This window comes from Balaenoptera borealis (genome assembly GCF_965194805.1).
Source record: "Balaenoptera borealis genome assembly, chromosome: 2".
Taxonomy (NCBI): domain Eukaryota; kingdom Metazoa; phylum Chordata; class Mammalia; order Artiodactyla; family Balaenopteridae; genus Balaenoptera; species Balaenoptera borealis.
This window is the reverse complement of record NC_138867.1, coordinates 161542223-161567247: the sequence shown is the minus strand read 5'-3', so window position 1 is coordinate 161567247 and position 25025 is coordinate 161542223. Positions and strand designations below refer to the sequence as shown.

The following is a 25025-nucleotide window of genomic DNA, read 5'->3' as shown; positions in this document are numbered from 1 at the left end:
TTCATAACTTTTACCATTCTTTGATAATTTAGCAGCATTCAAAATAGTATCTTTTTATATTTCACTCTCATGGCAAAGCAGCAAGGTGCAGTATCTTCTCAATTTATGCCTCCTTGGGCTCTTTTCCATTTTCTAGGTTTGCTGATGTGATGTATAATAGAAAAGATATTTCAATCTCCATTTTAACAATTTCTTTCAGGATGTTGTGGCGTTTTTCAGTGTCACTTGTGCTTACTCTAAGCCCTCTTTGATAGTCAGTGTGGACCATGAATCCTTTCATAAGTAACATTAGAAATGGTATTTTTATTGTTATTGTTATGATACTGAAAGTGTTATATAGAGTCTATGTGATGAAGTTTCTCATGACTTTTCTTGTGTTAATTACTTTACTAGTGAAATACATCAGTGTATAAGTTGGATTAATGAAGTAATATTTGTATCTTAGAAGATAACAAAAACTAGTAGAGCTCAGTTGCTCAGTTACCTTAAAGAACTTTGCTATACTTATGTAAACCTGTGAAATGATCTTCCCACGAATGTGGAAAAGGATCATAGTAAAATACAGATTTGTTTATATATTAGCTGGTAGTCTATCAACAAATTATGATATTTTTGAGTGTTCTGTGACAGTGTCATTTTCTTTCTTCCAAAGTGTTTTGGAGGTACTCTGGTGCATCTCCCTGAAAAGAATCAACTGTCCTTTTCCTGCTTAAAGTCAGGTTATTTCATTTAAGTGTCTACTACTTACTAAACAGGGATTAGCAAACATTGCTAAATACAGTTTCATTAGCATTGTAAATTAGGGAGTTAGACTGCGCTCAGAAATCAGGTTTTGGAAAAAAGCTACAATATTCTGCAATATTTTGATCAGATAGCTTTAAAATATTTATTTTAAAATTCTGTTCTTTCTTTGCATATTGAAGTGACCTGTTATTGAAAAACACCTGGTCAGTTGATTGCATTTGCCCACTTTTTGTCTTTTTGGTTAACACATGGCCAAAGATGAGTGTAGCTTTAATGTAATTTCAGTGATAACTGTTCATTCAAGAAATTTTTGTTTTCAAGTATTGTAGTTGTTGGCAGTATGTTGATGAGTAAAACGAATGCATTTTCTCCCTGTTTTACACCATAAATATTTATTGAGTCCCCGCTATGTCTGAGGAGCTCTGTTTAACCCTCCCAGAATACGTATTCTAGGTGCAATTGGGGTGCTCACATTCATTTTTCTCAACAAGGTCAAGTCATTTAAAATCTGCCAAGAATTTGACCCACTATTTTCTCTGAGGTTTGGACTTCATATGGGAATTATTATGTTCTATGCTTATCTTTCAAGATTAGGTTGCACTTTTTGGTATTCTTTTTTGAATACCAAATACTTGTTTATATGTGTTTTTCCCTTATTAGAGGAAGCTTAGGAGAGCATTACCTTGTGGCTTCTATATTACATCTAGGTCTAAGCTATATTGCTGCCTGGACATATTATAATATTCTGCTAAAGTTTGGCCTAGCATGGTGGGATTAACATGGAATCAGCTTCTGAAGCTGTTATATTTGGAGAAATTCAAAAAACCATCATGCCACAAACTTGGTGGGCATTTTCAATTAAAAATCTCAATGTTTTTAGATCTGTCATAAAGATTATGATTATACTAAGCAAGCAATGAGAATACAAATTACATATTAATTTGTTCTATATTGCAATGTAAAAATTTTAAAGTGTAGAGCAGATTTTGGGGTGGTTGTTTGCTTTAGAGAATATCTAATTTACGTGCAAGTAAAATTATTCAATTTAGCAAAGTGTTATTTACACAAACTTTTTAGGAAGTCAGTTACACAAGATTGAGGTTCATCTGAGGTTGTAAAAATATATTACAGAATAGTGTAATTTCTCATTGCTACATAAAATGTTCTACTGACATTTAGCAGGGTTAACTAATATCCTAAGAAGTTGTTATAAATGAACATGAATAGATCTTTTCCATTTCCTTTCTAGTCTGAGTTTTAAAATTCTAAGAAATTTTGTATTCAGTGAACCCCTAAAAGGGAAAGAATTCATATGTACTCATGATTTTATTTCTCACATTTCTCTGTGGAAAGGTATGCTTTTAAATTAGATAAATATTCCAAGTTTTTTTCTGGATTATTTTGTCCTCATAAAAAAAAAGTTATTACTTGAGTTATAATTTCCTACCACACTGTTCCTAACCAGCTTAATGGAGGAAATATTTCTTCCTTCATGAAAAACTTTCACCAAACCTTCTACTGTTATCAGTGTCAGGAGGACAAGGCAATAAGTAAGCATAATTAGACTAGAAATATGATTAGTACTGTGGATTATGATTTTATTTATAATTGTATAATCCTACAGTCTGATTTTAACTTAAAGTTTCTATATATACTTAAGGACGAAGAAATTAATTGGTCACCCATATACACACTACTGTATATAAAATAGATGACTAATAAAGACCTACTGTATAGCACAGGGAACTCTACTCAGTACTCTGTAATGGCCTATATGGGAAAAGAATCTAAAAAAGAGTAGATATATGTATATGCATAACAGATTCACTTTGCTGTACACCTGAAACTAACACAACATTGTAAATAAACTCTACCCCAATACAAATTTAAAAGTCAATAAATAAGTATACATTCACAGGAAGTTGCAAAGACAATACAGAGAGCTCCCACGTATCCTTCACCCACTTTTCCTTTAACGGTTATATTTTACAAAATTATAGTATGACATCAAACCAGGATTTTTATATTGGTGTGTGTGACTGTGTGTGTGTGTGTCATTTTATCACATGTGTAGATCTGTGTAGCCACCAGTATAATCAAGATAGAGACCTGTTCTATCACAGATGTCAGATGCCACTCAGATCTCCCTCGTGCTGCCCGTTGCAGTCACACCACTCCCTCCCCCTACCACCCTGACCCCTGGCAATCACTGATCTGTTCTCCATCTCTATAATTTTGTCATTTTGAGAATATTAGATAAAAGGAGTCATACAGTATGTGACCTTTTGAGCTTGGCTCTTTTTCACTCAACATAATGCCCTTGAGATCTATCACAGTTGTTCAGAGTATCAATAGTCTGTTACCCTTTATTGCTGAGCAATATTCCACAGTATGGATGTACCACAGTTTCCTTACCCATCACTTATTGGAGGACATTTTGGTTAAGGTTGGGTCTGTTACAAATAAAAATGTTAAAAAAATTTGTGTACAGATTAAAAAAATTAATTGGTCACCTAATTTGATTATACCTAAGGCCTACACAATATCTGTGTGTGTGTGTGTGTGTGTGTGTGTGTGTGTGGTGTGTATGTATGTGTATAAAAGAGAGAATGCTGTAAAGTTTGCATTCCTTTCTCAGCAATCACTGGATAATCACTGGCTCCTGATACTTTTTCCATATAGAGTAGAAATTCATGGTCATCTTTTCATAATGCTATAAGTAATTTTAATATACTAACTGGTAGTGACTTAGGGACTTTACTTATCTCATGTAAGATAAAACCAATGGACAACTAACTAGATGAGAATTCTGAACATCTTCCTTGTGGTTATGGGGAAATTTGCTATTTATAATACAATTATATTTCCTTCGGGAGGCATGTCTTAAATGCTGAACTCTTTGACGTATTTACTTAAGGATTATTTGGTAAAAAGTTGTTGGATGGGTTTGGAGAAAGAAATGAATCAGTTTACATATAAATTCCCTTTTCTGAATCATCTAACATAATTTAGAATGACAGTCCAGTTATCTACAGTTTAATTTTCTTAGTAAGTGTATGATCATTTTCTCTGCTGGAGTTGGCTTTGTGATTTTTGAGCAGAATATTATGTTGGTATTTAGATTCAAAGTTGAAAGAAGTGTTGAAAGCTGTCGTTATTGCATTTCTACTGACTGGAGTGGGTATTCTTCTAGGTGGTAACTGTATATAGCAAATTAAAACAGACATGATGCTTACATCCTGCAAGTCTACATATCCAAATATTTTAAAATATCATTATAATTGTCTTTGGATGTTTTGCTCATGCTCTTTACCTTCTTGCTGATCTTGTTACTGTTTGTATAAAAAGTTTTAATTTAAAGTATATTCCACCGATGTTTCACGTAGAATATATCATACTCCCTTAGGTAACATGCTTTGAAAAAGTGGCCTAGTGTATTTTTCTGTGCTACTAACAGAAAATCAATAATTTATTAATAAGACTTTCAGACCCAGAGCATCATTGGGTTGGGTTCTTAACTTCCTTGCAGCATAATTATTAACTTTTCCTCCTCCCTCATTTCTCTCATCCTACTGATCACCATATCTTATCCCATCTCCTTAGAATTATGTCCTGAATCTGCTAGCTTCTTTCCATCCCCTCACGGCTCTGTTATTACTTATTGCTTGATTTGTTAGAACTGCTGCCTCTTAAGTGGTTCCCCCGCCATTAGTCTCCCCTCTCTAATTGACCCATTGCACAGTCTTTCTTTATAAACATAGTCTTTCTTTAAAAAACAAAAAAATTCTGAAGTTCACAATCCTTTGCTTGACATAAAAGACTCACCTCAGCATCCTCGATGGTGTACCTCAAGTTCTTTGTAAACTGAACTCACTTTGTATTGAAAATGCTATTATCTTTCAATGGCTCCATACTTGTTCCTTGTCAGGCAAGGATTCCGTGTCAGTGGAAGGTAATCTACTGATTACTGTAAATTAGATTAAGTTAGATCATTCTATTTATGGTGACAATTGTAATAATTTAGCAAGACTTACTCTAAAATTTGGCTCAAACCATCTCCAAGGTAATTCAGACAAAGGGAGTTAAGCCCTTCTATAGTAGAGACTTCTAAGGATTCACCAAACCCTGTTTTGTCTCCCTGTTGGCCCACATCAAGACGCTTTTTCCTACCCCTCCTTACAATTAGATAAGGCTTTGTGATATATAACATTTTCATCTGTGTTCAACAAAAAAGCACTAGTTTGATCCTCGTCATTCATTCTCTTCCCTCATGTGCCAGCTGGAAGCAGAGAATCTAGCAGAGGACTCCAACCAAGGCCCTGGAGGAATGGTGGAGCCATAAGATGAAGGAAGTCTGAATCCCTGAATGATCATATAGAAGGCCATCTGTCAGCCAGGAAGATACACATTGGGTTTTTATTGTGATAAGCCACGAATTTTAAAAAATGGTAGCTGTTAGCATTAGCAACTTTACTGCACCTAACAGTTTAAAGAAAGGTGGTCTACCAGCTGCTACTACTGGAGCCACTTTGAAAATTCACCCTGGGAGTCTCACTCTTACCTCGTGTGATCCATCACATAGGCAAGTGTGGTTCATTGTCATCAGTGCTTCTGTCAGAATGCAAGAGATACTTCATCAAGTTGGATTGTGTGGTCTTGGTGGAATGTATTTAGTTTTATATAATTTGCTATTTCATTAACTGAAGATGCTATAACTACTCTTTGATTAATAATTTAAGAAACTATTTTCAAAAAAATTTGGAGACGTTATAAGAATTGATAGCCATGTGGAAATAAATCCATTGTCTCCCAGAGTGCCGGCAGGACACGAAGTTTAGTGGTCTTATTAAGTGGTCTTGTTATTTTATATAAATATGTTATTTTTCTTGGCTATGCACTATATGAAGAGTTATTTATTATATGAACCTGTTTAATGAGCTGTTTGTGAAATACCTGAGCATGGAAATCATAGCCTTTTATGTAAATGTGGAAAATGGGGTGATAGAGATCTGAATTCAAGTTATTTTTGTCACTGTCTTGCACTTTATTCACAATGATTTTAGATGAGCCTCACATACAGAATATTAAAAAGAAACGTGGAGCCATTCTATTTGAGGCTCTTCCAGAAAGCCTACTTTGCTAATGAGTTCCATAATATATGACAGGTGATTTCTAGTTTTTGAGTATTAATTTATTTAAAAGTAAGGAAAGGATGGATAACTGATATCCACAGGTTCAACAAAACTTGAGTAGTTGTGCTAGGTGTTAGAGAAACAAACAGAAAAAGACAAGAGCTTTACTTTTAGGAAGGAGCCTACCCTCTGGTAGATAAGTTTTACATTTATTATTTAAGTATAAACAAAATAGTGAATCATATTAGGTTTCGCTTTCTTATTTCATTCTTAAATGAAAGTAAAATAGCTAAAATATGGGGCGGGGGAAGAGACAGATAAATGAGTGATTTGACATATCCATGAAAAAGAAGTTAACTGTATTATTCATAATGTTTGAATATATATTGTTCGTACTTGTCCTGTCTCAAACACTACATAGAAAGGATTTAAAAAATTCTGGTCAGAGGTAAAGAAGGAAAGAATGGAGAAAAAAAGGCAGACAAAAATCCAGTTGGCCCATCTCTTTTCTATAGTGTGGTTTTGTTTTCTTCCCATGTTGAGATGAGCCTTTTTAGTACATCTGGAAGTGTTGTTCAGGTTTTTATTACAAATGCCCTAGCTATTGTAGGTATTGTTAATGATTCAAGCTATATCCAAAAGTGTAGTCTGATATTTGTTCGCTCATTTCTTGGGCTTTTGGATTGAACAATGTTCTTTCATCATTTAAGGGAAAAAATTAACTTAGATGCTAATAACAAACTCTGGAACTTTGTGACTTCAGTCCATTTGTAGCTCCTGGGCAGTGCCATTTTGATTGAAGTCCAGTTCAATCAGTAATATCAATAGACTGTTTTTGGCTAAGATGATAATGGCCAGTTCTATGCCTGTTCTGGAGGAATAAAATATGATGCTCTTCTAAAATATTTTATGACACTTTTCCCCTACACTTAGTCATGCCGGTAGTAGTTTCATTTCATTTTTTCTGAAGTTGATCCCAGTCCTTGGCAGTGTTTCCTGGCAACCTTTTATGCACAATATTTGTAGAATTGTTGAGGTGGAAGGTGTCCTGTGTATGCAAACACGGAACTGGTTTTTACCATGTTCTGTTTTACTCCATGGCCTCTACAAAGGTATCATTTGTATAAGACGTTTTCCTTCAGGATGTTTTCCTGCAGCTTTGGGCCATATCCAGCTTTAATGAAGCATCCAATTTTGGATACATTACTGCTTCACAGCTACATATTTGATTCTTTGCTGTCAATATTTATGAAAGTAAATGCTAGAATAAACATCTGTGTTTCCTTATTTCTGAAGCCTTCATTCTGTTGAGCCTATTGATTTTGGGTTTATTCTACAGAAGCGTAGTTATATATTTCCTAGTCAACAGCATATTCACCATTGCTGGATTTGGAGACACAATGTGGGGGAAAATACAGCTGGTCGGCTAGATTTAATTAACTAGATTCTTTTGCATGAAGCAAATCCGTGGTATCCAGATGTATTTGCAGTTCAGAGTTCTGTTTATCATTTGCCTACCATGAGTAAATTAGCTTGACTAGCAGTCATATCTTATTGAGGTTAAGCAGTTACTCTTTTCCTAAGCCTGTCTCCTTAATCTTTTCGACTTAACCATGGAGTTAACTGTTGACCCTATTATTATGCTATTATGAGCTAATCTGTAGGTTTTATTACCTAAACAAAATGTTTATAACTTAGACTTAAATGCTTGAATCTTATTTTCACTATAAATTGTATGTTGTTAAAATGTATTTGGATTTAGAATTCTACAAATTTTCAGTCTAGATTTAGGAAGAGATATTTACTTGTCTAGGAGACTGTTGTGCTTTCTCTGCCATATTAAGTCATTATTCTTTATTCAAATAAGAGATGAGAAAGCTGATAATTTTCAGACTCTTTTTCAGGATCAGAGGAACTATAGTCCTCATACAGATTTCATCATAAAGATCTTGTATTACATGGTAAAATTTGGTTGTCCTTTTGTAATAGTGGTAAGACCCTGATTCCATAATGTTAATAGCCAATCAGTTCTTTCTTGGTCTTGACAATTATTTTAGGACTTTTTGTTCTTTATTGACCTGTCCCATAGATACTGGGATGATGTGGACAGAGGCTGCTTACTTTTGTTTCTTCAAAAAGCAGATCCTTATTGATTTAGCTCCTTGCAAGGTGAAGGTGCTCTTCAAGGCTTCTTTCCATCTTGTTTTTTTCCAAATGACTCTCTCTGGAAGCCCCTCAGCCCATTGTTCTACCTTTTCCCCTGGTAAACTCCACCTTTCCCCGTAAGAGGAATTCCCGTTCCTTGATCCATTCCTGGTTCTTGCTGCAGGCTTCTGTAGGATTGACTTTCAAACTTTACTCTGTAATTGCCAGCTCTAGAGGAAGGGGATGGGCAAAAATTCTATGAATGGAGTGACTATGGATGCCCCATTTCAATTAGTTTCTTCACGAGGTTGGGCAGGAGCTAATTTCTCTACTAGGTTACCTAGGAAGAAAGTATACCTCTCTAAGACTAACATTAATTTTTCTCAGAGTCAACACAATAAAATATTGGAGGAATATTAAAATGTTTAAAAATATATGTATATATATATATATATCTGGTTCTATAAGAAATTTAATAACTACATTTGGTTATCAGATATTCTGGAAATTCTTAGTCTTACAGATGTGCTGAGAGAATAACTGTATGAATTTCCAATCCTTCTCTGGTCATTTCTTTCATGGCATGATGGAGGACTTACCTGAGAGATATTGAGCATTCTGCTACTCTCTTCCCCTTTGAAAGTTACTACCTGAATGGCTCACACATTCCAGGAGCCCTTATGTTAATTCCTTTCCAAGCTGTTGGTTGTTTGAAGCTTATTCTCTGGTAGATTCATCAGGACAGACTTATGGGAAGAATATTCCTTGAGTTCTCATGTATTATGTAGCAAGAATATACAAGACTATAAGAAGTTTTCATCTATGGGTTTTTATACTTGAAGGTCACTCTAGCTTCATTAAAATGTGTTCGATTTGGGCTGTATCATTTTCTCAGATACATGTATAGTCTTTCAATATGTAGTTTGAAGTTATCTTTTATTCCAGGAGAGTTTTATTATAGTTTTTAGTATTTTTTGCTTTGTTGCTTTGGTCTTCTTCAGGGACTCCTACTAAACATATATTGGACAGTCTTGCTTATGTTACATATTAATTATTGTCTCTTAAAATCTTTTTACCTCTTCTTTTTTTTTAATTCTAAAATTTGTCTTATGTTCCATTTTGTACTTTTGGTAAGGCATTAACCCACTGTGCTTCTTCTTAACTTAGTCTTCATTCCTGAAATAAGTTTTTCTTTTATTTCTAAATCTTTCCTGAGTTTGATCACCTCTCTTTTCATATCTTCCTTGTTCTCAAACACAACATTTTTCAGTTTTTCTAATTCTGAGGTTTTTTGTTGCTTCTGTCATTTAAAGACTATTTTTAGCTTGTTTTGAACTATTAGATCACAGTTTTCCCTACTTTAAAAATCAAGGAGTTTGATCAGTAATATTGGTTGTCATACTGTGGTAAAGATATAGCCCATTCTGTAGCCTTTATTATAGTCTTTTTTGTTAGTTTTTTTTGTTTTTAATTGGGATATAATAGTGGATCTGTCTCATTTGGTTAAAAATTTTCTAAGCTCTACCGCTGCTTTAACTGGAAGTTAAGTGCTTTGAAACAAAATTTTGTTAAACATTTTGCCTTCTGGTTAAGGAATATTTGCTTTCCTTTCACTTACTGTATTAATATCCATTTTTGGTCATCTTATTTTGGTTGTTTTATAGTTGCTAATATTTTGTGGTTATTTCTTTAACATTTGAGACCATTAGTTATGTAAGATTTCAGATGTTTGGAAGCTCTATTAATCGAATTCATTGGAAGTTCATAAAGTTTATAGAATGTTCTTCTACTAATTATGACTTTGCCAGGGTTCCTTAAAGAAATAGCATTTTCCACCAGAAAAAAAATGAACTTAAAAATCTTTAGCATCTCAGCTGCCATATATGTAATTTCTTTATAGATATATTCCAGATATCAGAACTCCATCTTAATTTGTTGTGTATTCCTCCAGTGCTTGTCACCAGCCTTCATGGCCATCTTGGTGAAGTTTTCTTTTACAACCTTGATACAAGAAGATACTCTCTTGGGTTTACTTTGAAAACAGGCTGAAGGCCTTCCTCCAAATGTCGTATTTCAATTTATGTATCATTTGACACAAATTTGAGTGAGCTATAACCTAGAGAAGAATCATTCCTAAATGGCTGCTTGACTACATTTTTCTGTTTGCTTTTCTTGACAGACCTCAGGTTCCAGGCTGCGTCAGGCCTCATTTGGTGAGAAGCATGTTTGTTTCTCTTGTCAGCTTCTTGACTGGTTCCTTTCCAGATTTCTGCAGGGCAGCCATATGGTCATTGCGGCATGTCTTCTAGATTGCTTCTGTGGCAGGATTCCAGGTCTTGATTAGTGTTTCAGAATCTGCTCACACTGAGAGGGCTTTAGCTTTTGCCCTTTAGTTTTATTTCAGATGCATATTCAGATCTGGTGTCCTTCCTGTCTCATCTAAAGTTCATTTGATTTTGATGATTTTATTTTATGTGGCCCATGTATTTGGCTAACTTTTTATCTTTTTATATTTTAAGCAAGAAAGGCCCATAAAGGCCGTTGGTGAGGTGCCTAGACTGTGCTGATTTTGGAAAACTGAATGTAACAATAATTCTATTAGATGATCAGTATTAACGTGCATTAGATTGGCTAGAGATGTATACCAGTCTCCTCCTTTCTACTTTTTTTATTCTGTTACATAGTTCTTTAAATTTGTTTTTTTCCTGGTGGTGGGGGAGGGATTTACTTTGAAAATTTCTCTCTGTAACCGAGAGGCAAGGAGAAAATTACTCATAACGTTGGTAGTGATGTTTAAGAAAAAATTGTTCATGACACTTATAAAGATTAGTAAAGCAGACTTTATTCAGGGAGACTATCACGATAGTTGTAGGGACCACTGCAATGTGGTTTTGCAGTGGGGGAGAGAGATTGGGCTCAAACTTGGAATACAACTAGGAGAACTGGGGCTGTATAGCCAAGTAGAAGGGTGGGGTAAAAATTACTAAGAGGAAAGAAACATCAAAATAAGGGGGATTCTGGCTAAACAGACCTAAACAGGATTGTTGATGAAGGCAGGCCAGGTGGTCAGTTATTACATGGGGGATGGTAGAGATGAGGAACCTAATCAGATATCCAGCGTGATCAATATTGAGGGTGGGGGATTCTGGTTAAACTGACATAGTAGGTTTCTTGCTAAAATTGGACAATGCAGAGATGAACACAGAAGCCCAAAAGTTAGGGCCTAATTGGAAAGAGTTCAGAGGAGCCTGACTAAAGTTTGGTCAAGGAGAGACTCTTCAACAGTGATAATAAATGTAAAACTATAACTTTCAAGGAAGTAACTCTCAATACAGAAATACTGAAGCAAATCTCTATGAACAAAACAGACCTTTAGGAGCTTCCCTGGTGGCACAGTGGTTAAGAATCCGCCTGCCAATGCAGGGGACACGGGTTCGAGCCCTGGCCCGGGAAGATCCCACATGCTGCGGAGCAACTAAGCCCGTGCGCCACAACTACTGAGCCTGCGCTCTAGAGCCCGCGAGCCACAACTACTGAGCCCGCGTGCCACAACTACTGAAGCCCGCGCGCCTGGAGCCCGTGCTCCTCAACAAGAGAAGACACTGCAGTGAGAAGCCCGTGCACTGCAATGAAGAGTAGCCCCCGCTCACCGCAACCAGAGAAAGCCCACACACAGCAACAAAGACCCAACGCAGCCAGAATAAAAATAAAAAATAAATAGATTTATAAAAATACAAAACAAAACAGACCTTTAGTTAAGTTGATGCTTAACCTCAGTGAATCAATAGCAAGATATTCTCTACCCGTATTTACTTTTGGTTATTTTTGATCACTAAATTAGGAACTATATCATTTCAGGTTTCTTTGAAGTTGAAGAAAAGCAACTTAATGCCTTATATTCAGTCTCTGCTCCATGAATTTGTTATTTTGATTTCAGTGATAAGGATTGAAATTATAATATGAAGGAGCAAATTCAGACACCATGAAACACTTATTTTCTCTTAAAAGATAAAGGTTTTAAATAAACAGGCTATAAAATACTGTAATATTTGGAGACTCAGGCTTAAATTCTTTAATCAAATTACTTATTAAAAGCTAAATTTTACTCTGCTTATATATTTTATTTAATTTTTCTTTGACACTTTGATTTTATAAAAAGGAACGTACTTAATGTATTTTTTCAGACTTTCTTGTATTTTTTTAGGAAGCAAATTTTATTGTAGTTAACTTTTGTGTGCAAAATGCCCTGTTTGGGTGGGAGGGAATCTTTCCAAAGAAGCTGTATTGAACTTTTTGTCTGTTATCTCATCTTTCTAAGAAAGCATTCCTAAGCATTCTGTCTAGAGTGCTTTGTATTTAGGTTTGAAGGTTCTTATTGTCATGGCTGGCACTCAGTTTAGAAAGTGACCTTTTTGAAGGAGGTGACTAGAAGTTTAAGTTTACTAGATTCTAGAAGGTTAGCTGCTAAGTGCAGATTTTGAAGAATTGTTTGACTTTTTTGCAGCAGGATATTTTCTTGGATTTATATTCAAACTTTCAGTGCCTCTAAATGGAGTAGATTATAATCAACAAAATGATTTTATTTGTGAGCACCTGCAACTCTAAAGGATCTAGTCCCAATCCTTTAGACATAGGTTCTGAAGCTTGTAGTACCAGTAGATTCACTTGAGATACGTATTTAAAATTCACATTGTTTGGTCCCACTAGCAGAGAGTCTCACATTGTTGATGAGAAATTGGGCCCAGTATTGAGCATATTTAACAAATGTCTAACACTTTGAGAAACATTGCTTTAGGACCTCAGTGGTTCCCAAGGCTGATGATGCATCTGAATCAATTTGCTCTGGTTTAAGAAATATGTTGAGGGCTTCCCTGGTGGCGCAGTGGTTGGGAATCCGCCTGCCAGTGCAGGGGACACGGGTTCGAGCCCTGATCCAGGAGGATCCCACATGACGTGGAGCAACTAGTCCCGCACGCCACAACTGCTGAGCCTGTGCTCTAGAGCCCGCGAGCCACAACTCCTGAAGCCCGTGCGCCTAGAGCCCCGTGCTCCCGAACAAGAGAAGCTACCGCAATGAGAAGCCGGCGCACTGCAACAAAGAGTATCCCCCGCTCTCTGCAGCTAGAGAAAGCCCGCGTGCAACAACGAAGACCCAACGCAGCCAAAAATAAATAAATTAATATTTTAAAAAAAGAGAGAAAAGAAAAATTAAAAAAAAAAATGTTGATACCTGGTTCCACCCTATAGCTACTAAATTAGAATCTCTGGGAGTGTGGCCCAGTAACGTGCATGTTTAACAAGCTGCCTGGTGATGCTTATACAGAGAGCCACATCTCAGGATCCCATCTTTGAGATCCATTGCTTAGTTCTACCTATGCCTGAGGGCCTTGAGCCTTTTTGTTCTAGGATCTCCCAAGATCTAATTTCTGGGTGATACACTGTATTAGAAAGCTTTTGCTATTACTTCTCAGACATGCCCAGATGTTGACACTGTACTGACTAAAAAGTATTGCCTTTTTTTTTTTTTTAACCATTCTTTAACATTTTTCTAATCAATACTAGGTGATTTAAGGCATACACACACGCGTACACATTATGGGATTTAATGGCTGCTTCTTTTTGAACATAATTGTTAAAACATAAAAAGATTTTACAGACTTTAGGAACTTAAATTCAAGACAAAATATTATATATATGTGTTTTGATACTACTGACTAACCTTGTTAATGTGATATTTTTATGTAAAACTAGTTATTTAATGTGAGTTCTATGTAGAAAGGTCTGGAAAAATTGGTATTTGTTACTTAGTTATCTTAAGCATTTTGCTGAATTGTATGGCTTGAGGATTCTTTAGAGTTGTAATAAATGTATGGCTTGAGGATTCTTCAGAGTGGTAATAAACTTTGAATAAAGTAAGAAGCAGTTTATTCTTGGTGGTGGTGTTACAATGGCTAAGTTTCATGCAGTTATAGTCTTTACACAGTAGTTGAAGGAATAATAGCTCTTTTTCAAAAGGTTTAAATGCTTTCTTAAGTTTAGATGTGCTTTGCTTGTATAATCAGTGTTTAATGGAGAGCTTTGGCGAATAATCTTTCTTGAGAGCTAAACACAGAGAATCAACAATTTTTATTTTTTAGTTACTTATGCACACTGAACCTATGAAAAAGGTTGGAGTGTGTTAAAGTCCAAGAAAAGAATGTGAGCACTTTTTATTACGTGTGTTAGTTTACATTCTGTATGGCTACATTATGTCACTCAAAAATATTGCATCCTCTTTACCACCTGTTAAGGTTGGTTTAGAAGGCGTAGTGGCTTGTTTCATATTTCTCTGTAGCTAAAGTTCTTAAAGTTTCTAATAATAACTTTTTTTTAATTTGCAGAAATTCCACTTAACTTTGTTAATTTTCTCCTTCAGGTGAGCTTCTTAATCCATCAGATTTCCAAACTCACTAACCAGTCAATCTTCAGTCACTGCTACTAAAGTAAAAATTGTTGGGAACAATTAGTTTAACATCATATTACAGTGCTCTGGCAGTTAGATATTAAGCAGTTTTGCCTATTTAGAGTAATGCCTTGTATGCTATTCAGATGCAGAGTTATCTAATACAGCTCCTTGTTTTTAAACCTATTATACTATTATCACTTTAAAGTTAAATTTCCAATTGGCTGTTAGAAAGCAATAATTATTTTGTATAGTCCTCAGTAGGAACCCCAGAGGAACCGCAGGCCTACCACTGCTCCCTCATCAGGGAGGGGAATTGGAGGGGGAAAGTACAACCTGTAGATGGATATAATGAGCAAGTCTTTTTACAGAATGCTACATGATGAGTCATTTTCTGGTCCTAACAATGATGCTAGTACTGGAAATAGATGTGATTTTTTTCTAACCATCATATTTTATTGCTGAATTTAGTTATTCTCTATTTTATCCTCAAATATTTAAGTAGGTGATGTTAGCAACAGGATTCTAAGTGGCATGGTAAGAGTCTTACTACTTGAAAGTTTCCCTTGATGTAGTTGGAGTACATCATTCTAGCTATCTGCTGCCTCATTTATTTTTTGCATTGTTTGCTTCCTGTCCTTCATTGGTGTGCATGTGCCATAATATACCACTTTATATTATAGTTTAATTATACATATTGTATCTCCCTCAACCAGAATGTAAATTCCTTGAGGAGAGTCTGAAACTGATTTTGTAATTCTTCTTGGTACATGGAACAGTGCTTTTCATATATAGTAGTAGACATTCAGCAAGTTTTATTTAGTGGTAGTGGTTACCTGGTTTCACTACATATGAAATTACTATTTTCCTGATGCCTGTTTAGCTTAAGTTATGATGATAAGTATTTATTTAATTGATTTTCTTTCATACTTTAGAATATTTATTTTAGCAATTTTATTGCTACTATTAATTTTTTATTCAATGTTTTATTAAATGTTATTATTGAAGCTCTTGTAAATTCAAAGATTGTTTGAGTATTTTAGGTATTTTATTCTTTGTGTTGCAGTGATCAGTGGGATTGTTTCCTTAATTTCTCTTTCTGATTTTTCGTTCTTAGTGTATAGGAATGCAAGAGATTTCTGTGCATTGATTTTGTATCCTGCAGCCTTACCAAATTCATTGATTAGTTCTAGTAGTTTCCTGGTGGCATCTTTAGGGTTTTCTATGTATAGTATCATGTCATCCGCAAACAGTGACAGTTTTACTTCTTCTTTTCCCATTTGTATTCCTTTTATTTCTTTTTCTTCTCTGATTGCCGTGGCTAGGACTTCCAAAACTATGTTGAGTAAGAGTGGCGAGAGTGGACATCCTTTTCTTGTTTCTGATCTTAGAGAAAATGCTTTCAGTTTATCACCACTGAGAATGATGTTTGCTGTGGGTTTGTCATATATGGCCTTTATTATGTTGAGGTAGGTTCCCTTTATGCCCACTTTCTGGAGAGTTTTTATCATAAATGGGTGTTGAATTTTGTCAAAAGATTCTTCTGCATCTATTGAGATGATCATATGGTTTTTATTCTTCAAATTGTTAATATGGTGTATCACATTGATTTGCATTTATTGAAGAATCCTTGCATCCCTGGGATAAATCCCACTTTATCATAGTGTATGATCCTTTTAATGTGTTGTTGGGTTCTGTTGGTTAGTATTTTGTTGAGGATTTTTGCGTCTATGTTCATCAGTGGTATTGGTCTATAATTTTCTTTTTTTGTGATATCTTTTTCTGGTTTTGGTATCAGGGTGATGGTGGCCTCGTAGAATGAGTTTTGGAGTGTTCCTCCCTCCACCGTTTTTTGGAAGAGTTTGAGGAGGAGAGGTGTTAACTCTTCTCTAAATGTTTGATAGAATTCACCTGTGAAGCCATCTGGTCCTGGATGTTTGTTTGTTGCAAGATTTTTAATTACAGTTTCAATTTCATTACCTGTGATTGGTCTGTTTATATTTTCTAATTCTTCCTGGTTCAATCTTGGAAGGTTGTAGTTTTCCAAGAATTTGTCCATTTCTTTCAGGTTGTCCATTTTATTGGCATATAGTTGCTTGTAGTAGTCTCTTATGATCTTTTGTATTTCTGCAGTGTCAGTTGTAATCTCTCCTTTTTCAATTCTAATTTTATTGATTTGAGTACTCGCCCTCCTTTTCTTGATGAGACTGGCTAAAGGATTACCAATTTTGTTTATCTTCTTAAAGCAACAGCCTTTAGTTTTATTGATCTTTGCTATTGTTTGGTTTGTTTCCATTTCACTTATTTCTGCTCGGATCTTTATGATTTCTTTCCTCCTACTAATTGTGGGTTTTCTTTGTTCTTCTTTTTCTAGTTGCTTTAGGTGTAAGGTTAGAATGTTTATTTGAGATTTTTCTTGCAGTGAGCTTGAATTGCTATGAACTTCCCTCTTAGAACTGCTTTTGCTGCATCCCATAGGTTTTGGATCGTCATGTTTTTGTTGTCATTTGTTTCTAGGTATTTTTTGATTCCCTCTTTGATTTCTTCAGTGATCTCTTGGTTATTCAGCAGCACACTGTTTAGCCTCCATGTATTTGTGTTTTCTTTACTGTTTTTTTCCTGTAATAGATCTCTAATCTCACAGTGTTGTGGTCGGAAAAGATGCTTGATACAATTTCAATTTTCTTAAATTTTCCAAGGTTTGATTTGTGACCCCAAATGTGATCTATTCTGGAGAACGTGCCGTGTGCATTTGAGAAGAAAGTGTATTCTTCTGCTTTGGGGTGGAATGTCCCAACAATATCAATTAAGTCTGTCTGGTCTCTTGTGTCATTTAAAGCTTCTGTTTCCTTATTTATTTTCCGTCTGGATGATCTATTGCTGTCAGTGGGGTGTTAAAGTCCCCTATTATTGTGTTACTGTCGATTTTTCCTTTTCAAGCCATTTGCATTTGCCTTATATATTGAGGTGCTCCTATGTTGGGTGCATAAATATTTACAGTTGTTTTGTTTTCTTCTTGGATTGATCCATTGATCATTATGTAGTGTCCTTTCTTGTCTCTTGTAACAGTCTTTATTTTAAAGTCCCTTTTATCTGATATGAGTGTTGCTGCTCCAGCTTTCTTGTGATTTCCATTTGCATGGAATATCTTTTTCCATCCCCTCACTTTCAGTCTGTATGTGTCCCTAGGTGTGAAGTGGGTTTCTTGTAGACAGCATATAGACAGTCTTGTTTTTGTATCCATTCAGCCAGTCTGTGTCTTTTGGTTGGAGCATTTAATCCATTTACATTCAAGGTGATTATCGATATGTATGTTCCTATTACCATTGTCTTAATTGATTTGGGTTTGTCTTTGTGGGTCTTTTTATTCTCTTGTGTTTCCCACTTAGAGAAGTTCCTTTAGCATTTGTTGTAAAGCTAGTTTGGTGGTGCTGAATTCTCTTAGCTTTTGCTTGTCTGTAAAGCTTTTGATTTCTCCATTGAATATGAATGAGATCCTTGCTGGGTAGAGTAATCTTGGTTGTAGGTTTTTTTCCCCTTCATCACTTTAAATATGTCCTGCCACTCCCTTCTGGCTTGCAGAGTTTCTGCTGAAAGATCAGCTGTTAACCTTATGGGGATTCCCTTTTATGTTATTTGTTGCCTTTCCCTTGCTGCTTTTAATATTTTTTTCTTTGTATTTAATTTTTGATAGTTTGATTAAATATGTGTCTTGGCATGTTGCTCTTTGGGTTTATCCTGTATGGGACTCTCTGTGCTTCCTGGACTTGATTGACTATTTCCTTTCCCATGTTGGGGAAGTTTTCAACTATAATCTCTTCAAATATTTTCTCAAACCCTTTCTTTTTCTCTTCTTCTCCTGGGACCCCTATAATTCGAATATTGGTGCGTTTACTATTGTCCCAGGAGTCTCTGAGACTGTCCTCAATTCTTTCATTCTTTTTTCTTTATTCTGCTCCCTGGCAGTTATTTCCACCATTTTATCTTCTTGCTCACTTATCCGTTCTTCTGCCTTAGTTCTTCTGCTATTGATTTCTTCTAGAGTATTTTTAATTTCAGTTATTGTATTGTTCATCACTGTTTGTTTGCTCTTTAGTTCTTCTAGATCCTTGTTAAATGTTTCTTTTATTTTCTCCATTCTGTTTCCGAGATTTTGGATCGTCTTTACTATCATTACTCTGAATTCTTTTTCAGGTAGGTTGCCTATTTCACCTTCATTTATTTGGTCTTGTAGGTTTTTACCTTGCTTCTTCATTTGTAACATATTTTTTGTCATTTCATTTTTTTTTTCTGATGGTTGGGGCTGTATTCCTGTCTTACAGATTATTTGGCCTGAGGCATCCAGCACTGGAGTTTGCAGGCAGTTAGATAAATCCGGGTCTTGGTGCTGAGATGAGGACCTCTGGGAGGCCTCACTCCGATTTATATTCCCTGGGGTCTGAGGTTCTCTGTTAGTCCAGCGGTTTGGACTCGGAGCTGCCACCACAGGAGCTCGGGCCCAACCTGTGGCCCGGGAACCAGATCCCGTAAGGCATGTGGCGTGGAAAAAAAAAAAAAGAAGAAGAAGAAGAAAAGGAGCAATACAATAACAAAGAATAAAAAACAAAATAAAATTAGAAAGATCAAAAATATATTCGGAAAAATAATAATATAATTGAAACAACTGCAACAAGGTAAAATAAACCTGTAACAAAAAAAAGAAAAAGAAAAAAGGGGGGTGGGGGAACAAGCCAAAAAGGAGCAGAACAATAACAAAGCATAAAGAATAAAATAAAATTAGAAAAATAAAAGATTTATTAGAAAAAATAAACATATAAATGAATGAAGAACAATTAATCAACAAGGTAAAACAGAACCCCAATCTAAAAGAGGAAAAAAGGAAAAAAAAAAAAGCCTTGGCTATGGGGGGCGGAGTTTAGGCAGGGTTGGAACTTAGACATTGGTGGGGGTTATGGTGGGGCAGGGCCTAGGCTTAGGACCCATGCAGCCAGAAAAGGTCTTGGGGGCGGGGCCTGGGCAGGTGATGTTCAAGTGTCGGGCAAGGCCTCTACTTAGGACCTACAGAAGGGGAGAGGCAGCACATCCAAAGGAGGGCCTTCAGAGTGTGGAGTTCTGGGGTTTGGAGGCAGAGCCGTGGGTTAGGGTGTGTGGGTGCGGTTTAGGCCCAGCTCATTGGAGGGGTTCTCTGAGTGTAGAGGTAGGGCCCTGGGTGGGGGTGTAAGGATGGGGCTTGGTCTCTGCGCAGCAGGAGGGAGGCTCTGAGGGCAGAGAATTAGGCCCAGGAGCCCAACAGGCTCTCTGGTGCCTAAGTGGACAGGGAAAGCACTGGCCGCGTTCCCTTCTATTCCTCCACGCCCCCACTCCCCATCTCTCCCGGGGTCTCCCCAGTCCCCGCTGGACCCCTAACCGTGGGTGTGTCCTGCTGGGTGTAGGAACTCCTCCCCTCCCCCAGCCACCCCTCAGGGCTTTGAGTCCATTAGGTCTGGCCTTTACTTTTGCTTTCCCTTCCCTCCCTCCCACTCCCTCAGGATCCATGCAGCTGGAGGGGACATTCATGGGCAGAGGATCAGGACCGGGATCTCAGCAGGCTCCTGAGGGCCCAAGTGGGCAGGGGAGAACTGGCCATGCTCCCTTTTGATCCTCTGCCCTCCCAGTGGTCCCCCAATTTCCCCCTTTGGGGGTGGGATCCCTTCCCCTCCGGCAGCCACCCGTTACGGGCGCCAGTCCCATCCCACCTCCACTTCTCCCCCTCTCACTCCCCCCATGCCCCACGTCCTACCTGGTCACTGGGGGTTTCTCCCCTCCCCTTAGGTGTCTGTGGTCCCTCACCGGTGCCTGGTAGGTGCCCTAGTTGTGTGGAGACGTGAATTCCATGTGCTCCTAGTCCGCCATCTTGACTCTTCCCCCCAGTCTTAAACTTATAAATTATTTCTGGAATTTTCCATTTAATATTTTCAGACCATGGTTGACTGTGGAAAGTGAAAGTGAGGATAAGAGGGGACTACTATAATGCAAAACCAGTGTTGATTTTTATTGTTGCACTAAATTGTAAAACCTGAATTGGTAGGCAATAATACCGCAAATTAAATAAATAAAAATTTGGGAGAATCAAGGCTTAGATGTTGAGGCAGTTAAAGTCTAACTCATTGCCATGATAGTTTGGATAATAGGAATAAGGCGTCTTATTTAATAACTTATTTAATAAGTTAAAGTAGAATCGCACTGCTTATGATGAATCTGTTGGTAAAAAAGGCCCTACTGATATTTGGTTAAGTGGGGTTATTATGGCTAATCATATCTTGGAAGAGTACTATCCTTGCCAATTTTTAAACTTATTTTGAATTTTAACCCTTCAAATAATTTACGTGGAAATTACTAACAACTACATATCTTTGAAATTTTCCTTATGTGAGCAATGGTGAGAGTCTTTTGTGTGTGTGTGTGTGTGTTGTTGTTGTTGTTGTTTTTAAACATCTTTATTGAAGAACAATTGCTTTACAATGGTGTGCTAGCTTCTGCCCCATAACAAAGTGAATCAGTTATACATATACATATGTTCCCATATCTCTTCCCCCTTGCATCTCCCTCCCTCCCACCCTCCCCATCCCACCCCTCTAGGTGGTCACAAAGCACCGAGCTGATCTCCCTGTGCCATGCGGCTGCTTCCCACTAGCTATCCATTTTACATTTGGTAGTATATATATGTCCATGACACTCTCTCACCCTGTCACATCTCACCCCTCCCCCTTCCTATATCCTCAAGTCCATTCTCCAGTAGGTCTGTGTCTTTACTCCCGTCTTGCCACTAGGTTCTTCATGGCCTTTTTTTTTTTTTCCCTTAGATTCCATATATATGTGTTAGCATACTGTATTTGTTTTTCTCTTTCTGACTTACTTCACTCTGTATGACAGACTCTAACTCCATCCACCTCATTACAAGTACCTCCATTTCATTTCTTTTTATGGCTGAGTAATATTCCACTGTATATATGTGCCACATCTTCTTTATCCATTCATCTGATGATGGACAGTTAGGTTGCTTCCATGTCCTGGCTATTGTAAATAGAGCTGCAATGAACATTTTGGTACATGACTCTTTTTGAACTATGGTTTTCTCAGGGTATATGCCCAGTAGTGGGATTGCTGTGTCATATGGTAGTTCTATTTTTAGTTTTTTAAGGAACCTCCATACTGTTCTCCATAGTGGCTGTATCAATTTACATTCCCACCAACAGTGCAAGAGGGTTCCCTTTCCTCCACACCCTCTCCAGCATTTATTTTTTGTAGATTTTTTGATGATGGCCATTGTGACCGGTGTGAGATGATATCTCATTGTAGTTTTGATTTGCATTTCTCTAATGATTAATGATGTTGAGCATCCTTTCATGTGTCTGTTGGCAATCTGTATATCTTTTTTGGAGAAATGTCTATTTAGGTCTTCTGCCCATTTTTGGATTGGGTTGTTCGTGTTTTTGTTATTGAGCTGCATGAGCTGCTTGTAAATCTTGGAGATTAATCCTTTGTCATTTGCTTCATTTGTAAATATTTTCTCCCATTCTGATGGTTGTCTTTTTGTCTTGTTTATGGTTTCCTTTGCTGTGCAAAAGCTTTTAAGTTTCATTAGGTCCCATTTGTTTATTTGTGTTTTTATTTCCATTTCTCTAGGAGCTGGGTCAAAAAGAATCTTGCTGTGATTTATGTCATAGAGTGTTCTGCCTATGTTTTCCTCTACGAGTTTGATAGTGTCTGGCCTTACACTTAGGTCTTTAATCTATTTTGAATTTATTTTTGTGTATGGTGTCAGGGAGTGTTCTAATTTCATAATTTTACATATATCTGTCCAATTTTCCCAGCACCACTTATTTTTTTTTAATTTTATTTATTTATTTATTTATTTATGGCTATGTTGGGTCTTCGTTTCTGTGCGAGGGCTTTCTCCAGTTGCGGCAAGCGGGGGCCACTCTTCATTGCGGTGCGCGGGCCTCTCACTATCGCGGCCTCTCTTGTTGCGGAGCACAGGCTCCAGACGCGCAGGCTCAGTAATTGTGGCTCACGGGCCTAGTTGCTCCGCGGCATGTGGGATCTTCCCAGACCAGGGCTCAAACCCGTGTCCCCTGCATTGGCAGGCAGATTCTCAACCACTGCGCCACCAGGGAAGCCCCCCAGCACCACTTATTGAAGAGACTGTCTTTTCTCCACTGTATACGCTTGCCTCCTTTATGAAAGATAAGGTGACTATATGTGCGTGGCTTTATCTCTGGGCTTTCTATCCTGTTCCATTGATCTATATTTCTATTTTTGTGCCAGTACCAAACTGTCTTGATTACTGTAGCTTTGTAATATAGTCTGAAGTCAGGGAGCCTGATTCCTCCAGCTCCATTTTTCGTTCTCAAGATTGCTTTGGCTATTCGGGGTCTTTTGTGTTTCCATACAAATTGTGAAATTTTTTGTTCTAGTTCTGTGAAAAATGCCAGTGGTAGTTTGATAGGGATTGCATTGAATCTGTAGATTGCTTTGGGTAGTAGAGTCATTTTCACAATGTTGATTCTTCCAATCCAAGAACATGGTATGTCTCTCCATCTATTTGTATCATCTTTAATTTCTTTCATCAGTGTCTTATAATTTTCTGCATACAGGTCTTTTGTCTCCTTAGGTAGGTTTATTCCTAGATATTTTATTCTTTTTGTTGCAATGGTAAACGGGAGTGTTTTCTTAATTTCACTTTCAGATTTTTTGTCATTAGTGTATAGAAATGCAAGAGATTTCTGTGCATTAATTTTGTATCCTGCTACTTTACCAAATTCATTGATTAGCTCTAGTAGTTTTCTGGTAGCATCTTTAGGATTCTCTGTGTATAGTATCATGTCATCTGCAAACAGTGACAGCTTTACTTCTTCTTTTCCGATTTGGATTCCTTTTATTTCTTTTTCTTCTCTGATTGCTGTGGCTAACACTTCCAAAACTATGTTGAATAATAGTGGTGAGAGTGGGCAACCTTGTCTTGTTCCTGATCTTAGTGGAAATGGTTTCAGTTTTTCACCATTGAGGACAATGTTGGCTCTGGGTTTGTCATATATGGCCTTTATTATGTTGAGGAAAGTTCCCTCTATGCCTACTTTCTGCAGGGCTTTTATCATAAATGGGTGTTGAATTTTGTCAAAAGCTTTCTCTGCATCTATTGAGATGATCATATGGTTTTTCTCCTTCAATTTGTTGATATGGTGTATCACGTTGATTGATTTGCGTATATTGAAGAATCCTTGCATTCCTGGGATAAACCCCACTTGATCATGGTGTATGATCCTTTTAATGTGCTGTTGGATTCTGTTTGCTAGTATTTTGTTGAGGATTTTTGCATCTATGTTCATCAGTGATATTGGCCTGTAGTGTTCTTTCTTTGTGACATCTTTGTCTGGTTTTGGTATCAGGGTGATGGTGGCCTCATAGAATGAGTTGGGGAGTGTTCCTCCCTCTGCAATATTTTGGAAGAGTTTGAGAAGGATAGGTGTTAGCTCTTCTCTAAATGTTTGATAGAATTCTCCTGTGAAGCCATCTGGTCCTGGGATTTTGTTTGTTGGAAGATTTTTAATCACAGTTTCAATTTCAGTGCTTGTGATTGGTCTGTTCATATTTTCTATTTCTTCCTGGTTCAATCTCGGCAGGTTGTGCATTTCTAAGAATCTGTCCATTTCTTCCAGGTTGTCCATTTTATTGGCATAGAGTTGCTTGTAGTAATCTCTCATGATCCTTTGTATTTCTGCAGTGTCAGTGGTTACTTCTTCTTTTTCATTTCTAATTCTATTGATTTGAGTCTTCTCCCTCTTTCTCTTGATGAGTCTGGCTAATGGTTTATCAATTTTGTTTATCTTCTCAAAGAACCAGCTTTTAGTTTCACTGATTTTTGCTATTGTTTCCTTCATTTCTTTTTCATTTATTTCTGATCTGATCTTTATGATTTCTTTCCTTCTGCTAGCTTTGGGGTTTTTATGTTCTTCTTTCTCTAATTGCTTCCGGTGCAAGGTTAGGTTGTTTATTCGAGATGTTTCCTGTTTCTTGAGGTAGGCTTGTAGTGCTATACACTTCGCTCTTAGCACTGCTTTTGCTGCGTCCCATAGGTTTTGGGTCATCGTGTCTCCATTGTCATTTGTTTCTAGGTATTTTTTGATTTCCCCTTTGATTTCTTCAGTGTTCACTTCGTTATTAAGTAGTGTATTGTGTAGCCTCCATGTGTTTGTATTTTTTACAGATCTTTTCCTGTAATTGATATCTAGTCTCATAGCGTTGTGGTCGGAAAAGATACTTGATACGATTTCAATTTTCTTAAATTTACCAAGGCTTGATTTGTGACCCAAGATATGATCTATCCTGGAGAATGTTCCATGAGCAGTTGAGAAAAATGTGTATTCTGTTGTTTTTGGGTGGAATGTCCTATAAATATCAATTAAGTCCATCTTGTTTAATGTATCATTTAAAGCTTGTGTTTCCTTATTTATTTTCATTTTGGATGATCTGTCCATTGGTGAAAGTGGGGTGTTAAAGTCCCCTACTATGATTGTGTTGCT

The 25025-nt window shown here is 36.9% G+C and overlaps 1 protein-coding gene and 1 long non-coding RNA gene across 9 annotated transcripts in view; one reads left to right on the top strand and one right to left on the bottom strand.

The window, feature by feature from the left end:
- Positions 1-25025, bottom strand: part of LOC309623784 — an 86766-nt gene that overhangs the window by 15736 nt on the left and 46005 nt on the right. The window lies entirely within an intron of this gene.
- The window catches only part of LOC309623769 (uncharacterized protein), a 42575-nt gene that overhangs the window by 10288 nt on the left and 7262 nt on the right, over positions 1-25025 (top strand). For 4 of the 8 annotated variants that reach the window (XR_014241611.1, XR_014241612.1, XR_014241613.1 and 1 more), the window contains one exon: positions 5024-7466. The exons of 3 other annotated variants lie outside the window; for them this stretch is intronic. The gene's annotated coding sequence lies outside the window, so the exon portion shown is untranslated. Of the gene's footprint in view, positions 1-5023; positions 7467-25025 lie in introns of those variants that run through there. One more of the 8 variants, XR_014241609.1, reaches the window with a different exon arrangement.